Source organism: Chiloscyllium punctatum, chromosome 15 (assembly GCF_047496795.1).
Source record: "Chiloscyllium punctatum isolate Juve2018m chromosome 15, sChiPun1.3, whole genome shotgun sequence".
Taxonomy (NCBI): Eukaryota; Metazoa; Chordata; class Chondrichthyes; order Orectolobiformes; family Hemiscylliidae; genus Chiloscyllium; species Chiloscyllium punctatum.
The window spans coordinates 67,205,830-67,225,591 of record NC_092753.1 but is presented as its reverse complement, the minus strand read 5'-3'; the positions used below and the strand labels follow the sequence as shown (position 1 = coordinate 67,225,591).

The 19,762-nt window shown below is 39.4% G+C and overlaps 1 protein-coding gene across 1 annotated transcript in view; it reads right to left on the bottom strand.

Annotated features, from left to right (window-relative positions):
* The window catches only part of cblb (Cbl proto-oncogene B, E3 ubiquitin protein ligase), a 200,784-nt gene that overhangs the window by 167,561 nt on the left and 13,461 nt on the right, over positions 1-19,762 (bottom strand). The window lies entirely within an intron of this gene.

Here is a 19,762-nt window from a genome sequence, read left to right as displayed (position 1 = left end):
AAAGGGACCTAACAGGCAACTTTTTTTTCGCAAAGGGTAGTACGTGTATGGAATGAGCTGTAGAACAAGTGGTAGAGGGTGATACAATTAAAATATTTAAAAGACATCTGGATGGGTACATGAATAGGAAGGGATGAGAGAGATATGAGCCAAATGATGACAAATGGGACTAGATTTATTTTGGATACCCGGTCAGCGTGGACAAGTGAGGCCAAAGGGACTGTTTCCATGACACGATGACTCTATCTACCAGCCTGGTGGTGTTGTTTGGATTGTGTACCTCATTAAAATTTATCTATTTATAGAATCACACAGTACCAAAGAGGCCTTTCAGCTCGTTGAGTCTGTACTGCCAAAACTACATTAAATTTACATTTGTACCACTTTCCAGCACACACAAGTAAACTCTCAGACTTGAGCTTATAAACAGCACATTAAAATATTGGAGAATGTTTAGTAAATGCACTAAATGCACCAAGTAACAAACTAGAGTCAAGTACAATATGGAGGACAGATTCATCATAGACCCACACATGGCTTAAGAAAAAAGAACAGCAGTAACGGACAAATGCTTCTGAATCAACTAACCATCTTTGGGAAAGTGCTGTTAAGAGGAAATGCGACCTCGAGGTATATCATGAGCAAAAGCAAGCTTTTAAATGAAAAGCTGAACTGTCATTTTGAATGGTATAAAATCCTGTATTCCAAAGTTAAAATTGAGAGTTATGGATAATTCCTGCAAGCTGCTTGAGAGTCAGTAAAGTGGTTATATTTTTAGTCACCAAGACTTGAAAAAATTCAAGAAAATTTCTGAATATTGTCCAAAATGCAAATTAAGTGATGCAGGCTTAGGTATTCAGAAAATATTTTAATGCACAATACAAAACATTCACATGGTCTTTGCAAAAATGTCTTTCTGGGATTATATTCAGAGTTGTTGTTGTTGAGAATGTATATTTAGGACAATGTAATATACAGTTAAAATTCGAAGTAAAGGCATAGCCAATGCTTCGTTTCCATTTTATTATTCACAACAAGCACAAAAGTCCAGTTCAAGCAAATATTGAATGGAAATTAATTAAGTGTAGCAGAATGGTTTGGGGGTAAAGAGAAAGTAAAAGGTTTCTCTTCATCACCCCTACACTCCTGCCTGTCTAACCACAAACCAAGAAGATTTTAATATCTATTAAATCCAGGTTTGTTATACTCAATAATTACTTTAACAGTTATGTACAAGGTACTAGATAAAACTCTACTTTCTATACATCACTGGAAATAATTAAATAACCCAAGAATGGATGGATGGGTTAGTAAAAATGTTGAGTAAACATTTTCTGCTTAACAAATTTGGGTAAAGTGATGTGCTTAGACTGGTAAGGTTAACACTTTATCTTAGGAGTTTTAACTGCATAGCTCAGAACAACAAATGTAACTGCAGTTCAGCATTTCCTTTCAACATTCTGAGTATACGTCTCACCAACTGACAATTATCTGCAGCTAAATATTGCTGATAATATATTAGGACATAAAGACTTATGAAGTAATAATGCAGACACATAATAGTTAATTTTACTGGGAGGAAAATATTGCAAGGAAAACAGAATCAATTCAATTGGTCATTTGACAGCTCAAAATTTGAGAATTGCTGAGAAAAGATTTTTTTTTAAGCTTTTCATCCAGCGATTGTTTAAATTTTGAACCCAGAGAGATCAGAGAACAGCTACCACATATTTAAGTTGAAAATGGCATGCATTTAAAATGCATCTGAAGCAGTTCAGATGAGGTTTACTGAACTGATACTTGAAATGAGTCAGTTAACTAATGAAGATAAGTTAGGCAGGCTGGCAATTCAAAACTAGGTGTCCTCCTTTCAAGAAAGTCAAGGAGAATTTTTTTCTCCCAGACAGTTGTATGACTTTGAAGCTCTCGGTTTCAGAAGACGATGGAATTAAATTCATTGAGTATTTTTATGACAGAAGTGGATAGATTCTTGTTAGGTCAAGGAATCACGGGTCATCTGAAGAAGAGTCACTGGACTTGAAATATTAACTCTATTTTCTCTTTTCTATAGTTGACCCCTGACTTTGAGACTCTCCAGCACTGCGGTTTTTGTATTTGGTTATGAGGGGTAGATGGGCAAATGCAATTAAAAGCACAAATAGATCAGCCATGATCGTCAGCCTTAAGCATCTTCATTTTTATTACTTCACTACAGTTTTCATAATCTCATGCTTTTAGTTCTTAAGCTTTGAAAGAAAGCTGTAGAAATCCATGTTGTTCATGTGCCAATCAGGCTCTGGCATACTTCTGAGGTATTTTGTTTTTACAAGTCTGTGGTTTATCACAAATCTTTCTGTCCAGAATAAAAAAAGTTAAAACTTTGTACTTAAATTGCACAGTCACAGCTTACAATTTTGAAATGACGAGAAATGATTAGCCGAAGACTTCATTATAGCAAAATTTAGAAGGGTGTACGCTCAAATGACAAACTGTTATACGTGGCGTTTCGAGACAAGACAAATCTGTGAAACAATTAGAAAAATAAAAATCTTGAAATTAATAAAACAATAAAATGCTCGAGTATTACGTTACTGGTTAATTTGACTGAGAAACACATTTTGTCAATGGAAATAAAGACAGATACATTCCAACTGCATGAGCACAGGTGACAGCAATTATGTCACACAGCCAGGACAAAACTTTACACAGCACCAAGGACTGAAAAATACACCTGCAGCATTACAGCCACAATAAAACTCACGCGGTACCTATTCATTCAAAGGAAACCCTAGTTGTTTGAACCTTTTAAGAGATCTTGCAAAAAGCAATGTTCCTAAAAATTTCATACTTGTTAAAGTTAACTACTCCCACTTAGTGATCCATGCAAAATGAAGCAGCAATAGATCAACAGCTGCATAAGATTTTGTTTTTATTGAACTCTTCTGTGAAGGAATGCTCACTGGAGTTGAAAACATATAACCAGTCTTCAATGACAAGCAAATATTCAGATGAATTTCATGTCACCTATTTTAGAGCATTTCACTTACACAGAAGTCTACAGTACTGGAGGATGCCATGCAGCTTCTCATACTCATACAGTCAGAGTCATGCAGCACAGAAACAAAGCCTTCAGTCCAACTCTTCCTTGTCAACCAGTCATCCCAATCTGACATTGTGCCATTTGCCAGGGTTCGGCACATATTCCTCCGAACCCTTTGCATTCATATTCCCATCCAAATGCCTTTCAAATGTTGTAACTGTACCAGCCTCCACCAGTTCCTCTGGCAGCTGGTTCCATGCATGCACCACCCTTTGTGAAAAAATGTTCGGTGCCTTTTATATCTTTTGCCTCTCACCCTAAACCTATGCCCTCTAGGTTTGGATCCTCCACCTGAAGAAAAAGACCTTGGCTATTCCCCCCATCTTTCCCCTCATAATTTAATTAGGTCATCCCTCATCAGCCTTATGCTTGCAGTTTGACAGAATCATCTTATTTCATCTCACACCACAACTTTTTTGCGTAATACTGCAAATTAGTACTTTTCAAAGGCACATCCAAAGTTTTCAAAGTTCTTCTGGAATTCAACATTGCCATCCTTTCAGAAGTGCACTTCGATATCTGACCCCAGTGTAAGGAAATTCCTAGCTTCCCTTCAAGTTCATTCGCCAATTAGTTTAAATCTATGAACTCCAATTAGCAATCCACTTGCCAGAAATCTAAGTTTCTCCACAACTGCTCTATTAAAACCTTTATATTTTTGGCTATGCGGCCTCCCCTTCACCTTCTCTACGAAAAGGAGAACAATCTCAATTTCTCTTCTTTATGTACCTGAACTCCTGCAGCCCTGGTGTCACCCTGATAAGCATTCTCTACACCATCTTCAATGAGATTCTCCTTGAATTGTGGCACACAAAGTTATACACAGCACTCTACCCAAGCTTAACCAAGGACATATGAAGGTTTTGCAAGTCTTTCTTTCGAATTCAACATTCCTACTCACAAGACCAAGTATCCTATGTGTTCTTCTTCAAAATGCCCTATAAACTTTCCAGATTTGTAAACATATCCACAGATACTTCTGTTCCTGCATCTTGCCAAATAGTACCTTGTATAGTATACTGCCCTCCCTTTCTAAATGCATCACTTCACACTTACTCAAGCAAAATTGCACATACGAAGTGTTTGCCCAGTTCACCAGTCTGTGTCCTCCAGAGGTTCGCTACTGTCATTCCTCACAGTACAAGTTTTGTACTGTCCATAAATTTTGAAATTGTACTTCCATATCAAAGTCTTTTACAAACAATAAGAAAATTAAAGTGCCAAAACTGACTCGAAGACTTTACTGCATAATTCTCTCCCATCAGAAAAAACTATAACCCTCTCATTCCTTAAAGTACTTCCACCCAAGTCAGCAAACCCCTTTATTATCATGGGTTGAATCTTACTTTGTAAACCCTCGTTGAGTCAGATTTTTTGGAGGGATTTCCAACAATGCTTAGTGGGTTTCTGACTGCATCTTACCAATTTCACCTCATTAAGAATCTATCCCACTCCCATAGTGTCCCATTTGTCCAATTTCAGCCCCATCTTACAAAGTACTATATTCATGGAACAATTCATCATTCAGTTGATAACCCAGAATTGACCAGCATCCCTTGTGCCTGTGTCATCTTTCAAAGTTCTTCATGTATCTAGGGCAAGTACTCAGCTCAGAGTTCAGCAAAAACATTCACTGGGTTTTGTTTGTCTCAACTACTTTCTGTAGCTGAGAATTTCACAGATTTGCCATACCCTGCATGAAAACATTTCGCATCTCAATCCTAAATAGCCTATATCGTACACTTAGACTATGACCTCCAGTTCTGGAATCCCCAGTCATCAGGAACATCCTTCCTGCATTTATCCTGTCTAGCCCTGTTAGAATTTATAAATTTCTTCATTCTTCTAAATTCCAATGAATATGGTCCTGACCGATCCAATCTCTCTTCCTATGTCAGTCTTGTCACTCGAGAAATCATTTTGATAAACCTTTGGGCACTTCTTCCACAGTCAGAGCATACTTCCTTAGTTAAGACGACCAAAATTGAACACAGTACTGCAGGTATGGTCTAACCAAGGCCATGTACAACTGCAGCAAGACATCGCTTCTCCTGTCCTCGAATCCTCTCACTTTGAAGGCCAACATACAATAGCCTTCTTTACCACCTTCTGCACCCTGCATGTTTACTTTCAGCAACTAGTGTACAAGGACACTAAAGGTCTCAAAACTTTGCCAGGTACCTACCCTGGTTGCCATGTTGAGTTTTCTTGATGTCTACCTTATTTGGGAACTCACCACCCCCCAAGAAACTCAAATAATGTTGCTTGTGAAATGCATAAGTGAGATGATCCCAACATTGACATCGGCCTCACCCGGATTACTCATTCATACCAGCCACAAATCTCACAATAGTCCATGTTACTCAGACTTCTATAAGATTCCATCTCTTGTGTACCTATTTTCCAAATATGTCTTTTGTGAAGTATTTTACCAGATATCTTTTAAAGTCCATGTACACAGTACCTGCTGAATTACCGTCATCAAACCAATTACTTAACTCAAAGAACTCAAATTAACCGAAGCATAATTTGCTTTGCTTTTAACAATACCTTCCTGGCTAGTCATGCTTTTCAAAACAAGAATTACTTCAGGCTATATTTGGTGGCTACAGCTAACTTCTAGAACAGAGCCTAATATCACATCCATTGTTGATGCCAAGTCCACGATCCTTGAGGTTTTGAACCAAGATGAATTGAAAGGTCAACATCTGTCAACAAGAAGTCTATTTGAGGAAGAGGAATTGGAGATTGACGAGATAATACTCAAAACTAAATACATTACATATTCATGGAGGACTGGACCCAACATCTAGCACTGATACACCAATTCAAAACTGGCCAGTGCAGGAATGGAACAATAAATGGAATCATCTGGGCAATGAATATATAGTATCGTAGATATAAACTAAAGATCATTGAGTATAGGAGATGGACATCATGTTGAGGTTGTAAAGGATGTTGATGAGGCACTTTTGGACTACTGTATACAGTTCTGATCACCCACCTTATAGGAAGGATATTATTGAATTGGAGAGGCTTCAGAAAAGAGTTATCAGGATGTTGCCCAGACTGGAGAGTTATAAGGAGAGGCTGAATAGGTTGGGAATTTTTCACTGCAATACGGGAGGTTAAGGAGTTTATAAAATCATGAAGGGCATAGATAAGGTGAATAGCAAAGGACTTTTCTGTAGAATTAGTGAGGTGGGAGAGCATATTTTTTAAGGTGAGAGAAGAAAGCTTTAAAAGGGACCCGAGGAGCAACCTTTTCAAACGGAGGATGGTTCATTTGTAGAAAGGAACTGCCAGAGGACGTGATAGATGCAGGCACAGTCACAACAATTAAGAGACATTTGAACGGGTACATGAATAGAAAAAGTTTAAAGGGATATGTTCCAAACGCGTTAAGTGGAACTTGTTTAGCTTGGAAACTTGGTTGGCATGGATTAATTGGGCTGAAGGGTCTGTTTCCATACAGTGTGACTCTATGACTAACAATTGAGGCAATTAAAATAAAATCTTTAGATACAACTTCAGTTGGTGCATTACTTAATTAAGGCTTTATTCAGTTATAACATTTATCTATTCTCTTCCCCAAACCAAGCTAATGCAGCATATTAAGAACCTGATATTTAATAGAACTGCAACATCAACTTTGTCATACTCACAGAACAAGGGCTTGCTGTGCTACCAGCTTGGCAGCTTAAGCTGCAGGTGGGAAAACATGCGCCAATCATTTAATAACCAATAACTCCAATTCCAGTGGCCATTTACTAGAATAGAAATGCAGTGCTTTCGCCACGAAGATATGCTAGACGCACCATAGATCTAAGATGATACTTCAAAGCAATACTGAGTGTGTTCTATGCTTTACAAGGTTCCATTCTTTCAGATGAGATCTTACACCAAGGAGCTCTTCACATGTCTTAAAAAAGACCTACCATTCTAATCAAAGACCATGAGAATTGTGCCAGATATTAATTATCCTTCAACTAACAGCACAATAATTAAGCTGGTCACTTCTGTTTGCTGGAAATCACTGTGCTTCATAGCTGTTGTGCTTTCCCACATTACAACAATTGCGTCTCGAATTACCTATTTGGTAAAGGAGAAATCCTGAGGGCATGAACACAGGCATTAAATAAGTTAAGCCCTTTCTTCACCTTCGCGTTTAGTTAGAGGAATTTCACAAAAAACTGAACATTACAATCTATGACAAATAATTCAAAGCATTCCATTTCCAACTATCAGAGAGACAAGATAAAAAATAAGTCAGGCTGAAAATTGTATGGACTGAAGTTCATTCTCTGGAAGTTTAAATCTAAGTTAATCAATTGATGCACAGAGATTTTTTTTTAAAAACAACTAATGTATTTGAGAGCAAACTTCTCTTCTTAAATATAAAAATGGTCAAGAAATATTATATTCTTCAATGTGGTATTTCATATCAACTTAAAGTTCTCCAGTAGAAAACTCAACATTTGTCAATTAATACTTAGGTTAAAGGGCAGAATTCAAGTTAATAGATTCGAAAAAGTCTTCTAAGTCTCAAAGCTCTCACATACTGTCAGCAAGGAGTTATCTTTAAACCTAGGAAATAACAATAAGTGTTCTTATTAAAAATATTCACATCACAGTAGTGCTGATCAGCCTCGTGAATACAACCCATTTTGACAAACATTTTCATCCAGGCAAGTATAAAATTTGTAATTCCTGTAACTATAAAGACAAAGTTAAAATACATTTGTGCTACATGAGAGCTACACAGCTGTTACTTTGTAGGTAACCTTAAATTTCAGCAACTGAATGCAAACTGATGGCACATAAAGAAAAGGGTAGAATATGCAGCGGAGAATCATTTGTACCAAACTTTTATTTCTTTAGTTGCTTGTGGGATTGCTCCATTAGCAGAATGCCGATAAAGCAAACCTCAATAACCCAACTGATCAACTCATGGATAAGTGTGCATTAAGCAGACAACCCCTATATGTAAGCTGGATCAATTACAACTATCTGACTGGGCTACAGACTGAAGATAAAACTCCAGTGGTTATGAGCTTTACAGGCCAGTTTCCTGTCCTCTACCAACTCAGTCTCACTGATTTACAAATTAGCAACAAAAAAAAAATTATTTCAGATCATCAACAACCACTTAATGAAATCTTATCCACTGCCTTGGTGAAAATATGTATCGGTCTCTGGAATCTTCTGCCTAAAATTATCAGAATTCAGCAGAAAATCTTAAAACTAGCATTTATGAATTGAATCGTTATTTTTTCTCAATTTATTTTCTAGTTGACCTCCTTCCCTATCCTGAAATATGTTTCTAAAGAGCTATCATAACAATAAACATATAGGATATTAAATGTATAAAAACTGACATACAATCTATTTTCGAATCTATTAGCTTGAATTGTTGATAACACGAATCCTGGCCTGCATATTTCAGAATCGTCTAAGTGACCATCCCTTATCTATGGATAAAAGTGTTAGTTGTATGATTTTTATTTTCAAGTTCACTTCTTAATGTCTCAAAAAAAATTGCAACATAAACCACGATACAGAAACAACACTTGAAACAAAAACATTAAAAAGCATAATTCGCTTGCCCTCATCGTACTCTGAATTACTTGGATTCCAAGGGCACTAGCATCTGTTTTTCATGTGAAAAACTAGATAGGAAGCATTGGCAGACTACTTGACAGGGCTCCCACCATCAAATCCAAATGGCTTGGCAGTCTGTTCAGAGAGTAATTGTGCTTTTCGAAGGAACAGGAAGGCTTCCTATGGAAAAGAAATAACAATGTAATAATCATAAAACTGAAATTGCCAGAGGTACACACTATATCTAGTGCAGAGAGAAAGGGCCTTCAGGTGAGTGACCTTTCATTACATAGTCATAGAGCTGTACAGCATGGAAACAGACCCTTCAATCAACTTATCCATGCTGACCAGACATCCTGACATAAACCAGTTCCATTTGCCAGCACTTGGCCCATATCCCTCTAAACCCCTCTTATTCATATAACCATCCCGTTTAAATGACTTTTAAATGCTGCAATTGTACCGGCCTCCACCACTTCCTCCGACAGCTCATTCCATACATGCTCCACCCCCTCGGTGAAAAAAATTGCCACTTTAGTCCCTTTGCTATTTTTCCCCTCTCACCCTAAACCTACGTCTCTAGCTCTGAACTCCCCCACCCCAGGAAAAAAACTTTGTCTATTTATCCTATCCAAGCCTTTCATGAGGTTATAAACCTCTATGAGGTCACCCCTCAGCCTCCAATGCTCCCGGGAAAACAGCCCCAGTCAATTCAGCCTCTTCCGATAGCTCAAACCCTCCAACCCTGGCAACAACCTTGTAAATCTTTTCTGAACCCTTTCAAGTTTCACAACATCATTCCAATAGGAAGACCAAATTACACGCAATATTCCAAAAGTGACGTAACCAATGTCCTGTACAGCCGCAACATGACCTCTCAACTCCAATACTCTATACTCTGACCAATAAAGGAAAGCATACCAAACGCCTTCTTCACAATCCTATCTACCTGCAACTCTACTTTCAAGGAGCTATGAACCTGCACTCCAAAGTCTCTTCGTTCAGCAACATTCCCTCGGACCTTACCATTAAGTGTATAAGTCCTGCTCAGATTTGCTTTTCCAAAATAGAATGCAACAATTACTGAAGGAGGGAGAATTGCAGAGTGAGAGAGAAAGAATAGTGAAGTAGTGGTGGATATGGTCCTAGGAATAGAGGCAGGCAAAGTGGAGAACATCTGAGCAGGGAAGCATTTGGGAAATAGCAATCATAGCATATTAAGGTTCATATTAAACTGGAAAATGATAAATAAAAAGTCTAAGATCATAGGCTGGAAAAGGGCAGATTTTATGGGTCTAAAAGTTGAATTGGAGCAAATTGATTAGAAATGCATTTTGGTAGATAAACAGTAGATGAAAAACTGGAGAATTTCAAAGGGGAATGAATAGGTTACAAGCCAAGTACATAATCACAGGAAATAAATACAGGGTTTCCAATACTAGAGTACCCTGGATGACTAAGGATATTGATAAGAGAAAGAAGATATATGATACATAGCAGAACAATGGCAGCATCAGAAATCAGGAAGAGTATCTCAAATATAGAAGTTGGGTAAGGCTAGAATAAGGAACGCTCAGAGAAAGCATGAGGAAAGGATGGCAGGCTGCAATAATACAATTAGTGAAATGTTCACAAACATATTAATAGTAAAATATCCTTGCAGAATAGAGTGGGGCCCAGAAGAACCAAAGCAGGGGAAACTGCTCACTGAAACACTGGCAAAGATGCTGAATGAATATTTTGCTTCTGTCTTTACCAAATTAGAAGATGGTAACAATGGCCTAGTTGAAAATATGGGTAACGTGAACAGTATAGTGGTACATAAAGGTGAGGTGTTCAAAAGCCTTAACAGCACTCCAGGGAGAGAAGTCACCAGGCCCAGATGGAATGCACTTCAGATTGTTGAGTGTTAAGGGAACTTGTTAGTTAACTTGAGTTAAGAAATTGGCGGCACGGTGGCTCAGTGGTTAGAACTGCTGCCTCACAGCACCAGGGTCCCAGGTTCGATCCCAGCCTCGGGTGACTATTTGCGTAGAGTTTGCACATTCTCCCCGTGCTGTGTAGGTTTCCTCTGGGTGCTCTGGTTTCCTCCCACAATCCAAAGATGTGCAGGTCAGGTGAATTGGCCATGCTAAATTGCCCATAGTGTTAGGTGCATTAGTCAGAGGGAAATGGGTCTGAGTGGATTACTCTTCAGAGGATCAGTGTGGATTGCTTGGGCCGAAGGGCCTGTTTCCACACTGTAGGAAATCTAATAGTCAACATGGCTTTGACAAGGACAGGTCATGTCTGACAAATTTAATTGAGTTGTTTGAGGAGATCACACAGACAGTGGTTGAGTGCGCTGCTATCGATGTTGATGCTTGGACTTTCAGAATGCAGTGCCACAGGTTAGCAAATCAGAAACATTTAGAATTGATGGATCCTTGGCCACATAACATTTTGGTAAAAGAGGAAAGAGGGTAGGTATAGATGGGCATTTCTCAGATTGGAAAGGAATTGAAAAAGTGGTGTTCCCCAGGGATCAGTGTTGGAAACCTTACTTTTGCCGATTTATACAATGATTTGGAAAGGTTGAGAGCAAAATCTCTAAGTTTGCAGATGATATGAAGCTAGGGAGGATAGTGAATTGTGAGAATGATGCCGAGTGATATCAGAGGGACAAATGGGCAGACACCTGGCACATGAATTTCAATTCAAAGAAATGCAAGATAATGCATTTTGGTAGAACGCAACACAGAGAGACAATATAAGCTGAATGGTACAACTTTGAGGAAAGTACAGGAGCAGAGGGACCTCGGGGTTCAAGTTCATAATTTTCTGAAGGTGACGAGGTAAAGAAAGCTTCTGGGATCCTTGGGTTTATAAACAGTGGCATAGTGTATAAAAGCAAATCGAAGGTGAGATGACATTTGGGTTATTGGGTTCAGCTCTGGGCACGTTATGTAAGGAAGGATATTAAAGCCCTGGAGAGAGTTTAAAAATTTACTGGAATGATACCAGGAATAAAAGGATTTTAGATGCAATAAAAGATTAGAAATTTTTGGCTTATTCCTCATGGAGCAGAGAAGGTTAAGATGATGTGATGTTATTGAGGTGTTCAAATTATGAACAATTCTGAAAGGGTGAGAAAGAATATTGTTTCCACTCATTGGTTTGTCAGTAACTAGAGGTCACAATTTCACGATTGTCAGCAAGAGAGCTAGGAGTGAGATGAGCAGAAACTTCTTTATTCAGAGCATTGTCAAGGTTTGGAATATGCTACCTGGATGAGTGATGGAGACGGATTCCATAGGAGGAGTGAGAGCTCAAAAAGAGAGTTTGATGTTTATTTGAAAGTGATGAAGTTAAAGAACTACAGAGAATAGGGCTAGGGAGTGGAACCAGTTCAGTAGCTCTTTCAGGAGCTAGTACAGACATGATGGGTTGAATGCTTTCTTTTGTACTGTAAGATTCTTTGATTCTATGTGGGCGGCACGGTGGCTCAGTGGTTAGCACTGCTGCCTCACAGCGCCAGAGACCTGGGTTCAATTCCTGACTCAGGCGACTGTCTGTGTGGAGTTTGTACATTCTCCCCGTGTCTGCGTGGGTTTCCTCCAGGTGCTCCGGTTTCCTCCCACAGTCCAAAGATGTGCAGGTCAGGTGAATTGGCCATGCTAAATTGCCTGTAGTGTTAGGTAAGGGATAGATGTAGATGTAGGGGTAGGGGTATGGGTGGCTTGCGCTTCGGCGGGGCGGTGTGGACTTGTTGGGCCGAAGGGCCTGTTTCCACACTGTAAGTAATCTAATCTAATCTAATCTAATCTATGAAATTAACTGGATTCCTTTTCAACAGGACTGGTGCAAGTTTTTTAGGCTAAAATTGCCTCATTCTATGGTGTACTCTCAATGATTCTTTGTCAACAAGCACGGTGATAGAACAGAATTGAATAGCGATTTATTGTCATGTGTATTTTTACAAAATAAAAGTTTTATAAGTCACCATGCATTAATAACAGAAGTCAAAGACAAGTAGAAACAAGTAAAACTTAAAACAGACATCATCTCAGCTCAATTTCAGTTTATGGAAGGTCAATTAAGACAACCAACGCTGGAACACTGCTGAAGACGACCTCGCACTGGGACTAGATTGCCAAACCTGGAGACCACCACACCAAGCTAAGACCACCCCTCTGGATGAGATCACCGCTCAAGGCTGGAATACAAGACTTTCACACAGAACGCGATCTGAAAACCACACGCAGAATGAGACATCCATGTCGGGACTGGACAAAATCACCACACCTGGCCACTGAAATCCACCACCAAAGTTCTCCAAACCAACGAGACCTTCATGCCGGTCCAAGACTCCCACAACAAGCTGAGACCGCCCCACTGGGACACCATCATTCAAGGCTGAGACCACCACACTGGGATGGAAAAATGTTCTTTGCTGAGCATGTGCAGGGTGGTCACAAGCATCACCCAAGTCATCAGAAGAGTAGCAGAGGGAGAGCTACGCAGTACAGAATGTGTGTCTCAATGAAAAGATGAGCTCCAAGAGGCTCAAGATTGCGGCTTGGAATGTTTGTGAATCTGACAACACGGTTGGAACAATGGAGGAAGAGGAAAGTGAAATTTCTGGCACTTTTTTTGGAGGTGAAAGTAGACGCTTGGAGGTGAAAGTAAGTACCAGGATATCTAGATTTAGGGAGCAGAGGATCATGGAGAAAACAGGTTTGGAATAGATGCACATATCTATTGATGCAATAGACAAGTAGGGCTGCATTCTTAATTACACACTCCAGGCACAATGAAAATCAGAGTTACTACTGACTTCATAATAATACAATCAGACTATGAGGCAAATAGTTTCTATTCCAATTACAGACAACATTATGCAGTCGGCATTCTTGAAACAACAAAAGAAACCATTTCAACTATAATGTGCAAGCAGTGAATTTGCAAAATACAAGTTTTGAGAAGATTTGAGGTTCTGGCTCTAAGTTTGCTTGCTGAACTGGAAGGTTCATTTTCAGACATTTTGTCACCATACTAGGTAACATCATTTGTCATTCTCTGGTGAAACACTGGGTGTTTAGGTTTCTACTTATGTGTTTAGGTTTCCTTGGGTTGGTGATGTCATGTCTTGTTCTTTATCTCAGAGGGTGGTAGATGGGGTCTACAAGATCTCACAAAACAGCAATACCAATTCAAAAAGGTCCAGAACAGGTGGTCATAGTCTCAGAATGTGTGATTAGGCCATATGGGATGAGAAGAGGAGAAATATCTTCACTCAGAGGATGATGAACCTTGGAATTTGCTTCCACAGCACACGATGAAGGCGAAGTCTACTGAATGTATTTAAAGGAAGAAATGGATAGATTTCTAGAGGTCAAAAGCATCAAGGGATATGGGCAGGAATGGGAGTATTACATTGAGGTAGTGAATCAGGTTGAATGGCAAGGTGAGACTGATAGGTCAAATGGCCAGCTCCTGCACCTATTTTCTATGTTTCTTCGTCAACAGACAATCAGTTTCAGTAGTATTGATTGAAGGGCCATTAGCCATTAAATATTCTTGCTGTCCTTTGAATATTGTCATTGAATCTCTGAAGTCCACTTAATCAAATTTGACAAATGCTTGGTTTTAAAAAGCCATCCAAAGAAAGTAATTCTGCCAAAATAGCATTCTCTAGTACTACACTAAATTTCAACTTATATTGTGTGCTCAAATCTCTCAAGTGGGGTTAAAAACATGATCTTCCAACTTAAAAGCATCAATCATAACTGTGGCTAACATTTGTGAATGAATAACAAAAATCTAACTTCTAACACAAAATACATGCCTACAACAAAAGATAGGCACATGGTCTCCTTCATTCCAATTTGACTTCTTTGAAAAAACAGAAGAATACTTTTGAAAGCAAACAAAGCCTCCAAGGAAACAAATGAAAAGGGTGAGTATATGGATTGGGAAACGATAATGGTCTTGAACCTCTTGTCACACATCTTTAGAGGATAATTAAATGGAGAATTACAGGCTTGGTGACTGACAACAACAGAGGAGGAAGAGAGAGAGAATGGATAGTTCAAAGAAGAGATCGGGCTAATAACATGAACAAACAGATACTTGAAAATGAAGCAGAGGGATATGATGGGAGCAAGTGAATGGTAAAAGAGGCAATTAGGGCCACAATTTCTTTTAATTACCACTGCAGTCTGTTGGCCATGACTCTGTTGCACCATGAAACACTAGCATAATCTCCTACCCAACAAAAAGAGAAAGTAAAAAAAAGAGGACAATAAAGAAAGGAGCTGAAGACAACTGAGGAAACAAAGGAAAAGTGCAATAGAGAGACTCAGGGTTCTACATGGATCCCAGGAGACTGCAAAACCACTAACTTGACTCCCTTATTTAAGGAGGAAAAGAGGCAGAAAGGAGAAAACTACGAACATCTGTCATTGGAAAATACTAGCTTCCATTATTAAGGATGAAAGAAAAGAATAGTCAGGCAGGAGACTGGAAGAACACAGCAAGCCAGGCAGCATCTGGAGGTGGAGAAGTTGACGTTTCAGATGCCAACTCTTCTTCAGGCCTGGGGGTGGGTGTGGGGGAGCTGCAGATATAGGGGGTGGCAGAGCAGGGTGGGCAAGTGGAGATAGATGAAGGCATGCAGAAGTTACAACCTGGTTGGTCAATGGGAGGAATGAATCCAGTTGGTGGCAGGGAGCAATGGAAATGATGTGGGGGGGGGGTGGGGGGCGGGGGGATGGGGAGCTGGGAAGGAAGGTTATTTGAAATTGGAGAGCTCAATGTTGAGTGCTCTGGGCTATAGGCTGCCCAGGCGGAAGATGAGGTGTTGTTACTCCAGTCAGCAGGGGTTTGTAAGGGGAAGACCATATCTAAAAAATTTGATTTAATTTACAAGGATTTCACTAGGTATGTAAGTGAGGGTCATGCAGTTGATGGACTTCGGTCAGGCTTTTGACAAGGGTGCGCATTGCAAGAAAGGGATCCAGACCAATTTGTCAGATTGGATCCAAAATTGTTTTAGTGGCAGGAAGCAGAGGATAATAGTCAATGGGTGCTTTTGTGATGAGAAGTCCAGTGGCATACCACAGGGTTTGATGTTGGGTCCCTTGCTGTTTGTTGTGTATATTAATAATCTAGACATTACTGTAGGAGGTTTGCTCAGTGAGTTCACAAATGACATAAAAATTGATGGTATGGTAAATGATGAGGAAGAAAGCCTTCCTATAGGACAACAAGATCAGGCTGGTCAGACGAGCTGAAGAATGGCAAATGGAATTTAGTCCTGAAACATGAGAGATTATGCATGGGATGACTAACAAGACAAGTACAGGGGATCCGAGAGACCTTGCTATGCTTGTCCAAAGATCCTTGAAGACAGCAGAACAGCATATGGAATTTTTCCCTTTAAAAGTTAAGGCACTGAATACAAAAGCAAGGAGGTTATGATAGAGCTGTATATAATGTTATTTAGGGCACAGCTGGAGCACTGCATGCAGTGCTGGTTACCACATTATAGCAAGGATGTGATTGCTCATAGAGGGGCAGATGAGATTCACTAGGATGTTCCCTGAGCTGGAGCAATGCAGCTATGAACAGAGTCTAGACAGACTATGTTGTTTTCCTGAAAGCAAAGGTGGCTGAGGGGGGAACTGATTCAGACATACAAAGTTCTAAGGGCACAGACAGGGTAGACAAGATGAAACGTTTCCCTTTGAGGAGAGGAGTCAATAAGCAGGGGGCAAAAGTTTAAGGTGAGGAGATTTAGAGGGGATTTCAGGAAAAATGTTATCACACAAAATGTTGTAGGTGTCTGGATCTCTCTGCCTGAAAGAGTGGCAGAACTGGGAATGTTAAGACATTTAAGAACTATTTAGCTGTGCATTTGAAACATCGTAGCACACAAGGCTACAAGCAAAGGGCTGGAAAATGAGGTTGAATAGATGGATGTTTGATAACTTGCACCAACACAACACGCTAATGGGCCTCCTTCCATGCAGTAAAATTTCTATGACTCTCTGTTCAATGACATTTAGAAAAGCATATTGTAGTTAAACAGCATCAGCATCTTTGTGTGAAAGGAAATCATGTTTGACAACTTTGCTACAGTTCTCTAAGTAAATAACAAGTTGATATAGAAGAATTAGATTAGATTAGATTCCCTACAGTATGGAAACAGGCCATCTGGCCCAACAAGTCCACACCGACTCTTTGAAGAGTAATCCACCCAAAACCATTCCCCTACCCTGTTTTTACCCGACAAATGCACCTAACACACTGGGAAATTTTAGCATGGCCAATTCACCCGCCCTGCACATCTTCGAACTGTGGGAGGAAGCCAGAGCACCCGGAGAAAACCCACGCAGACAAGGGGAGAATGTGCAAACTCCACACAGTCGCCTGAAACAGGAATCAAACCCGGGTCCCTGGCGCTGTGAGGCAGCAGTGCCACCGTGCAGCAAGCATTCAATAAGGTGCTACCTAAAAGGTTACTGCACAAGATGGAAACTTGAAGTATAGGAGTAATGAATCAGCAAACAATGAGGATTGGGTTTAATAGGTCTTCACTCAGAAAAATGGATTCAAATGAGGCACCACAAGGATCAATCCTAAGGTCTCAATTGTTTACTCTTTATTTAATTGAATTGGAGGAGGAACCTTGGTGTAATGTATCCAAATTTACTGACAATATAAAAATATGTCAGCAAGCACATTATGATGAGGGCTTGAGGAATCTGCAAGGGAATACAGTTGGGTGAGTGAGTGAGTAAAAACTGTCGGAGTTTAACGTTAGGAAGGGTGAGGTCACACACTTTAGTAGAAAGAATCAAAAGGACATACCATTACTGAAATACTGAGAGAGTCTGAACAAAGTGTAGCACAGAGGGACATGGGTATTCCTGTGCGTGAAATGGAAAGATATTAGCATACAAGTGCAACAAGAAACCAAGAACATGAACAGAATTGTGGCTTTTATAATCCGGGGAAGTGAAGTTCAAAAATAAGGAAGTCTTGTTAAAAGAAAGGACAAACTGGCATTGGAAACAAAAACCAAAATTGCTGGAAAAGCTCAGCAGATCTGGCAGCATCTGTGGAGAAAAATCAGAGTTAAAATTTCAGGTCAAGTGACCCTTCCTCACAACTTCAATTGGAGGCAGTTTGATAGTGATTCAATAGGTTGACTACTGGGCGGAGGAGATTGACTTATCAAGAATAGCTAAACAAGTTATGCCTTTACTCATGACAGTTAAAAAGAATGACAGGTGATCTTATTGAAACATGCAAGATTTTGAGGGGACTGTACAGGTAAACCTGAGAAGCTGGTTCCACTTGTAGGAGAATCTCACACTAATAAGTGTGAGCAGAATAAAGTGGGGCAGAATAAAGGGACACTGATTTAAACAGGAGGTGTGAGAAATTTCTTCTCCTCTAAGGCAACGAATTGTGAAGGCCTAGTTCTTATGGAGGTAGACAGATTTTGTTTTTAAATGATAAATTGAGAGTTATGAGGAGCTGGCATAAAAAAAGTGTTTTGATCTGGGATAGATCAATCATGATCTTACTGAAAGCGGGGCAGTTTTGAGGGGCCAAATGGTGTACTCCTGCTCCTATTTCTTAACTGTTTATTTCATGTACAATAATTCTGAACCATTTTCTACAAGTTACTGAATGCAAACCCTTGGAAGGTTGAACAATAAATTAAAACTCCTACATTTGAATATACTTCGGAGTTCATAATGGACAAAATTGATATTTATAACAGCAATTACTCATGTGAACCTGTTATGTTATAGTGATATTGCTCCCTCTTCCATTGAGGGGATTATTGTATAATACTAAAGATGGAGCCAAGTATAATTACGCACAATTTCATAATAAATGTAGACATACAAGTTTATAATGGAAATATAAAAATTAAAAACTGTGACTTCAAAATGTAATTTACCTCTTCTCAACTAGCAATGCAGCCTGGATGCTTTGTAAACAAATGCCTCTCAATATTGGATAGAAAAATACAGTTAAAATAAAATGTATCTAACACGAATTTCAAGTCCTGACTTGTTCCTTTAATCTATGCCCTACAGTTCAATCTTGCTGAATTTTCTTATTTTCAAGTTAAGTGACATACAAAGTGGCAGTTGTTTAAAAGAAAGCAAAGGACAAGTCTCTTGTCACAATCAATACAAGTAGTCACTAGATAACTGATTAAAAGATCATAATTTCTTAGGGATATTGTATTGGAAAATACCAATAAAGTCTTAGTTTAAGACAATAAATAACCAATCCATGCAGGACAGTGCAGCCAGCCTGATTGGCACCTCATCCACAAACTTTCACTCCCTCCCACAGTAGCAGCCATGTGTACCAATTACAAGATGCGCTAAAGTAATTAATCAAAGCTGCCTTCAGCAGGCCGTTCAAAATCCACAACCACTACTATCAAGAAGATCAAAAGCAACAAATACATTGGAACACCACTACCTGCAAGTTCCCACACAGGCCACTCACCACCCTGACTTGGAATTATAACACCGTTTCTTCAGTATCGCTGAGAAAGAAAACCTGTAACTCTCTCCCTTGTATCACTGAAGGTCTTCCAACACAAAATAGACAGGTAGTTCAAGAAGAGCTCACAACCACCTTCTCGAATGCAGTTAGGGATGAGCAGTAATGCTAGCCCTAGCAGAGATGCTATATACCTGTAACATGAATGAATATATTTTTAAAATCTCAAACAGCACAGCATAATTGGCTGTGGCACCACAAACTGAGGTAAATGAAATGAAGTAGTAACAGTCACAGATGCCACTCCTCATCCACCCAAAAAATTCTATTAAAAGTGAAAACAGATCAACACTGAATTAGTAAAAGGCTTGACTAAATGTTCTGCACACTCAAATATCAAGAGTGTGGTCCTGGAAAAGCACAGCAGGTCAGGCAGCTTCCGAGGAGCTGAAGAATCAATGTTTCAGGCGTAAGCTCTTCATCAGGAAACACTCAAATAACCTGCCTGCTATTGCTGTCCTGGCTTACAATGTTTACTGATCA